The sequence below is a fragment of the Engystomops pustulosus genome, chromosome 3 (genome assembly GCF_040894005.1).
Source record: "Engystomops pustulosus chromosome 3, aEngPut4.maternal, whole genome shotgun sequence".
NCBI lineage: Eukaryota > Metazoa > Chordata > Amphibia > Anura > Leptodactylidae > Engystomops > Engystomops pustulosus.
In genome coordinates, this window is record NC_092413.1 from 224791550 (window position 1) to 224798138 (window position 6589).

Genomic DNA, 6589 nt, shown 5'->3' on the forward strand with positions numbered 1-6589 from the left:
ACTAGAGAGATTTGGCTAATTGTAACGTCAGAGATGGAAAAAAAAAATTCAGGCACCAAGCAGAGAATGGTTTCTATGCGCAGGTATCTGGGTTACAGGTCTGTCACAGCCTGGGAGGGTCTGAAAACGCTTTTGGACACGAGCTAGATTGGGAGCAGTGATTTGGACTGATGATGACCAGTTTCTGGGCACAAACAGGAGTCCGAACTTACTAGGTGGAGCTTTTGCAAATTGTAACATTGTAGACGGACAAAAGGAAGGACGCTAGCAGAGGATGGTTTCGATCCATCGACCTCTGGGTTATGGGCCCAGCACGCTTCCGCTGCGCCACTCTGCTGCTACATGCAATGGCTTGGGAGAAGTTCTCACTAGACACTGACTTTTGCTGGGCTACTTAAGGAAAGGCGGCCCTCCGTCAGTCTGTGTAGAGATTTATTGGTTGTTGGGGAACATTTCGGGGCCCACAACTGGTTGCTTATTTTGTTTTCATTTTGTTGCTCGGAAGATCACCCGTACACATAGGCCATTGACCTGCCTGAAACTGGAACACCAGGCAAGCAGCTTCCGTGTCTTTGTGGCGCAATCGGTTAGCGCGTTCGGCTGTTAACCGAAAGGTTGGTGGTTCGAGCCCACCCAGGGACGCAGTCCTCTTTTGCTTCCGCCTGCTGCTTGAGTGGCTCAGCTACAACTTCAATTAAGAGCTCCGTATAACTGGCCAGTTTCAATATCTAAAGCACACATGGAAGAAGAAGGTTCTTCAGATGGAAGAGAAGAAGCACAGCAGAAAAGTTCTTGCTGCCAGCTTAATAAATGTGCAAAATGAAAGGATACCAACAAAAAAAAATCTCCTTCGAGCCGGAATTGAACCAGCGACCTAAGGATTGCTATTAGAGTACTACAGTCCTCCGCTCTACCAGCTGAGCTATCGAAGGCTTGGGGGAAGCCCTGGGTGCGTGCTTACTAGCCTTACTTTTCAGTGTCACGGCCTTGGCAAGCAGGAGACGATTTCTCCCAATTTTGAAAAAGGCTGCAAAAAGGACAAAGCTGGAGGATGCGGGCATCGATCCCGCTACCTCTCGCATGCTAAGCGAGCGCTCTACCATTTGAGCTAATCCCCCTCTGCTGCTGAGGGGTGTGTGGAGGGTGGAGTTTTTTCCACTAGACTCTGACTTTTTGGTAGGTCGTTTTTTTTTTTTTTTTTAAGTGTGGATGTAAGGCAGCCTTAAGCAAATCAAGACTGCAAAGCCAGGGCGGCTTTGAAAACTATTTTTGGACACGAGCAAGATTGGGAGCAGTAATTTGGGCTTCGGTTGACCGCGTCCTGGGCAGAAACAGGAGTCCTAACTCACTAGAGAGATTTGGCTAATTGTAACGTCAGAGATGGAAAAAAAAAATTCAGGCACCAAGCAGAGAATGGTTTCTATGCGCAGGTATCTGGGTTACAGGTCTGTCACAGCCTGGGAGGGTCTGAAAACGCTTTTGGACACGAGCTAGATTGGGAGCAGTGATTTGGACTGATGATGACCAGTTTCTGGGCACAAACAGGAGTCCGAACTTACTAGGTGGAGCTTTTGCAAATTGTAACATTGTAGACGGACAAAAGGAAGGACGCTAGCAGAGGATGGTTTCGATCCATCGACCTCTGGGTTATGGGCCCAGCACGCTTCCGCTGCGCCACTCTGCTGCTACATGCAATGGCTTGGGAGAAGTTCTCACTAGACACTGACTTTTGCTGGGCTACTTAAGGAAAGGCGGCCCTCCGTCAGTCTGTGTAGAGATTTATTGGTTGTTGGGGAACATTTCGGGGCCCACAACTGGTTGCTTATTTTGTTTTCATTTTGTTGCTCGGAAGATCACCCGTACACATAGGCCATTGACCTGCCTGAAACTGGAACACCAGGCAAGCAGCTTCCGTGTCTCTGTGGCGCAATCGGTTAGCGCGTTCGGCTGTTAACCGAAAGGTTGGTGGTTCGAGCCCACCCAGGGACGCAGTCCTCTTTTGCTTCCGCCTGCTGCTTGAGTGGCTCAGCTACAACTTCAATTAAGAGCTCCGTATAACTGGCCAGTTTCAATATCTAAAGCACACATGGAAGAAGAAGGTTCTTCAGATGGAAGAGAAGAAGCACAGCAGAAAAGTTCTTGCTGCCAGCTTAATAAATGTGCAAAATGAAAGGATACCAACAAAAAAAAATCTCCTTCGAGCCGGAATTGAACCAGCGACCTAAGGATTGCTATTAGAGTACTACAGTCCTCCGCTCTACCAGCTGAGCTATCGAAGGATTGGGGGAAGCCCTGGGTGCATGCTTACTAGCCTTACTTTTCAGTGTCACGGCCTTGGCAAGCAGGAGACGATTTCTCCCAATTTTGAAAAAGGCTGCAAAAAGGACAAAGCTGGAGGATGCGGGCATCGATCCCGCTACCTCTCGCATGCTAAGCGAGCGCTCTACCATTTGAGCTAATCCCCCTCTGCTGCTGAGGGGTGTGTGGAGGGTGGAGTTTTTTCCACTAGACTCTGACTTTTTGGTAGGTCGTTTTTTTTTTTTTGTTTTTTTTTAAGTGTGGATGTAAGGCAGCCTTAAGCAAATCAAGACTGCAAAGCCAGGGCGGCTTTGAAAACTATTTTTGGACACGAGCAAGATTGGGAGCAGTAATTTGGGCTTCGGTTGACCGCGTCCTGGGCAGAAACAGGAGTCCTAACTCACTAGAGAGATTTGGCTAATTGTAACGTCAGAGATGGAAAAAAAAAATTCAGGCACCAAGCAGAGAATGGTTTCTATGCGCAGGTATCTGGGTTACAGGTCTGTCACAGCCTGGGAGGGTCTGAAAACGCTTTTGGACACGAGCTAGATTGAGAGCAGTGATTTGGACTGATGATGACCAGTTTCTGGGCACAAACAGGAGTCCGAACTTACTAGGTGGAGCTTTTGCAAATTGTAACATTGTAGACGGACAAAAGGAAGGACGCTAGCAGAGGATGGTTTCGATCCATCGACCTCTGGGTTATGGGCCCAGCACGCTTCCGCTGCGCCACTCTGCTGCTACATGCAATGGCTTGGGAGAAGTTCTCACTAGACACTGACTTTTGCTGGGCTACTTAAGGAAAGGCGGCCCTCCGTCAGTCTGTGTAGAGATTTATTGGTTGTTGGGGAACATTTCGGGGCCCACAACTGGTTGCTTATTTTGTTTTCATTTTGTTGCTCGGAAGATCACCCGTACACATAGGCCATTGACCTGCCTGAAACTGGAACACCAGGCAAGCAGCTTCCGTGTCTCTGTGGCGCAATCGGTTAGCGCGATCGGCTGTTAACCGAAAGGTTGGTGGTTCGAGCCCACCCAGGGACGCAGTCCTCTTTTGCTTCCGCCTGCTGCTTGAGTGGCTCAGCTACAACTTCAATTAAGAGCTCCGTATAACTGGCCAGTTTCAATATCTAAAGCACACATGGAAGAAGAAGGTTCTTCAGATGCAAGAGAAGAAGCACAGCAGAAAAGTTCTTGCTGCCAGCTTAATAAATGTGCAAAATGAAAGGATACCAACAAAAAAAAATCTCCTTCGAGCCGGAATTGAACCAGCGACCTAAGGATTGCTATTAGAGTACTACAGTCCTCCGCTCTACCAGCTGAGCTATCGAAGGCTTGGGGGAAGCCCTGGGTGCGTGCTTACTAGCCTTACTTTTCAGTGTCACGGCCTTGGCAAGCAGGAGACGATTTCTCCCAATTTTGAAAAAGGCTGCAAAAAGGACAAAGCTGGAGGATGCGGGCATCGATCCCGCTACCTCTCGCATGCTAAGCGAGCGCTCTACCATTTGAGCTAATCCCCCTCTGCTGCTGAGGGGTGTGTGGAGGGTGGAGTTTTTTCCACTAGACTCTGACTTTTTGGTAGGTCGTTTTTTTTTTTTGTTTTTTTTTAAGTGTGGATGTAAGGCAGCCTTAAGCAAATCAAGACTGCAAAGCCAGGGCGGCTTTGAAAACTATTTTTGGACACGAGCAAGATTGGGAGCAGTAATTTGGGCTTCGGTTGACCGCGTCCTGGGCAGAAACAGGAGTCCTAACTCACTAGAGAGATTTGGCTAATTGTAACGTCAGAGATGGAAAAAAAAAATTCAGGCACCAAGCAGAGAATGGTTTCTATGCGCAGGTATCTGGGTTACAGGTCTGTCACAGCCTGGGAGGGTCTGAAAACGCTTTTGGACACGAGCTAGATTGGGAGCAGTGATTTGGACTGATGATGACCAGTTTCTGGGCACAAACAGGAGTCCGAACTTACTAGGTGGAGCTTTTGCAAATTGTAACATTGTAGACGGACAAAAGGAAGGACGCTAGCAGAGGATGGTTTCGATCCATTGACCTCTGGGTTATGGGCCCAGCACGCTTCCGCTGCGCCACTCTGCTGCTACATGCAATGGCTTGGGAGAAGTTCTCACTAGACACTGACTTTTGCTGGGCTACTTAAGGAAAGGCGGCCCTCCGTCAGTCTGTGTAGAGATTTATTGGTTGTTGGGGAACATTTCGGGGCCCACAACTGGTTGCTTATTTTGTTTTCATTTTGTTGCTCGGAAGATCACCCGTACACATAGGCCATTGACCTGCCTGAAACTGGAACACCAGGCAAGCAGCTTCCGTGTCTCTGTGGCGCAATCGGTTAGCGCGTTCGGCTGTTAACCGAAAGGTTGGTGGTTCGAGCCCACCCAGGGACGCAGTCCTCTTTTGCTTCCGCCTGCTGCTTGAGTGGCTCAGCTACAACTTCAATTAAGAGCTCCGTATAACTGGCCAGTTTCAATATCTAAAGCACACATGGAAGAAGAAGGTTCTTCAGATGGAAGAGAAGAAGCACAGCAGAAAAGTTCTTGCTGCCAGCTTAATAAATGTGCAAAATGAAAGGATACCAACAAAAAAAAATCTCCTTCGAGCCGGAATTGAACCAGCGACCTAAGGATTGCTATTAGAGTACTACAGTCCTCCGCTCTACCAGCTGAGCTATCGAAGGCTTGGGGGAAGCCCTGGGTGCGTGCTTACTAGCCTTACTTTTCAGTGTCACGGCCTTGGCAAGCAGGAGACGATTTCTCCCAATTTTGAAAAAGGCTGCAAAAAGGACAAAGCTGGAGGATGCGGGCATCGTTCCCGCTACCTCTCGCATGCTAAGCGAGCGCTCTACCATTTGAGCTAATCCCCCTCTGCTGCTGAGGGGTGTGTGGAGGGTGGAGTTTTTTCCACTAGACTCTGACTTTTTGGTAGGTCGTTTTTTTTTTTGTTTTTTTTTAAGTGTGGATGTAAGGCAGCCTTAAGCAAATCAAGACTGCAAAGCCAGGGCGGCTTTGAAAACTATTTTTGGACACGAGCAAGATTGGGAGCAGTAATTTGGGCTTCGGTTGACCGCGTCCTGGGCAGAAACAGGAGTCCTAACTCACTAGAGAGATTTGGCTAATTGTAACGTCAGAGATGGAAAAAAAAAATTCAGGCACCAAGCAGAGAATGGTTTCTATGCGCAGGTATCTGGGTTACAGGTCTGTCACAGCCTGAAAACGCTTTTGGACACGAGCTAGATTGGGAGCAGTGATTTGGACTGATGATGACCAGTTTCTGGGCACAAACAGGAGTCCGAACTTACTAGGTGGAGCTTTTGCAAATTGTAACATTGTAGACGGACAAAAGGAAGGACGCTAGCAGAGGATGGTTTCGATCCATCGACCTCTGGGTTATGGGCCCAGCACGCTTCCGCTGCGCCACTCTGCTGCTACATGCAATGGCTTGGGAGAAGTTCTCACTAGACACTGACTTTTGCTGGGCTACTTAAGGAAAGGCGGCCCTCCGTCAGTCTGTGTAGAGATTTATTGGTTGTTGGGGAACATTTCGGGGCCCACAACTGGTTGCTTATTTTGTTTTCATTTTGTTGCTCGGAAGATCACCCGTACACATAGGCCATTGACCTGCCTGAAACTGGAACACCAGGCAAGCAGCTTCCGTGTCTCTGTGGCGCAATCGGTTAGCGCGATCGGCTGTTAACCGAAAGGTTGGTGGTTCGAGCCCACCCAGGGACGCAGTCCTCTTTTGCTTCCGCCTGCTGCTTGAGTGGCTCAGCTACAACTTCAATTAAGAGCTCCGTATAACTGGCCAGTTTCAATATCTAAAGCACACATGGAAGAAGAAGGTTCTTCAGATGGAAGAGAAGAAGCACAGCAGAAAAGTTCTTGCTGCCAGCTTAATAAATGTGCAAAATGAAAGGATACCAACAAAAAAAAATCTCCTTCGAGCCGGAATTGAACCAGCGACCTAAGGATTGCTATTAGAGTACTACAGTCCTCCGCTCTACCAGCTGAGCTATCGAAGGCTTGGGGGAAGCCCTGGGTGCGTGCTTACTAGCCTTACTTTTCAGTGTCACGGCCTTGGCAAGCAGGAGACGATTTCTCCCAATTTTGAAAAAGGCTGCAAAAAGGACAAAGCTGGAGGATGCGGGCATCGATCCCGCTACCTCTCGCATGCTAAGCGAGCGCTCTACCATTTGAGCTAATCCCCCTCTGCTGCTGAGGGGTGTGTGGAGGGTGGAGTTTTTTCCACTAGACTCTGACTTTTTGGTAGGTCGTTTTTTTTTTTT

The 6589-nt window shown here is 48.6% G+C and overlaps 2 non-coding genes across 2 annotated transcripts; both read left to right on the forward strand.

Moving 5' to 3' along the window:
- Nucleotides 1-1915: 1915 nt before the first annotated feature.
- TRNAN-GUU (transfer RNA asparagine (anticodon GUU)) lies at nucleotides 1916-1989 on the forward strand. Its single transcript has one exon. It is a non-coding gene; the product is annotated as a tRNA-Asn (tRNA).
- Nucleotides 1990-4620: 2631 nt separating this feature from the next.
- TRNAN-GUU (transfer RNA asparagine (anticodon GUU)) lies at nucleotides 4621-4694 on the forward strand. Its single transcript has one exon. It is a non-coding gene; the product is annotated as a tRNA-Asn (tRNA).
- Nucleotides 4695-6589: the final 1895 nt, after the last annotated feature.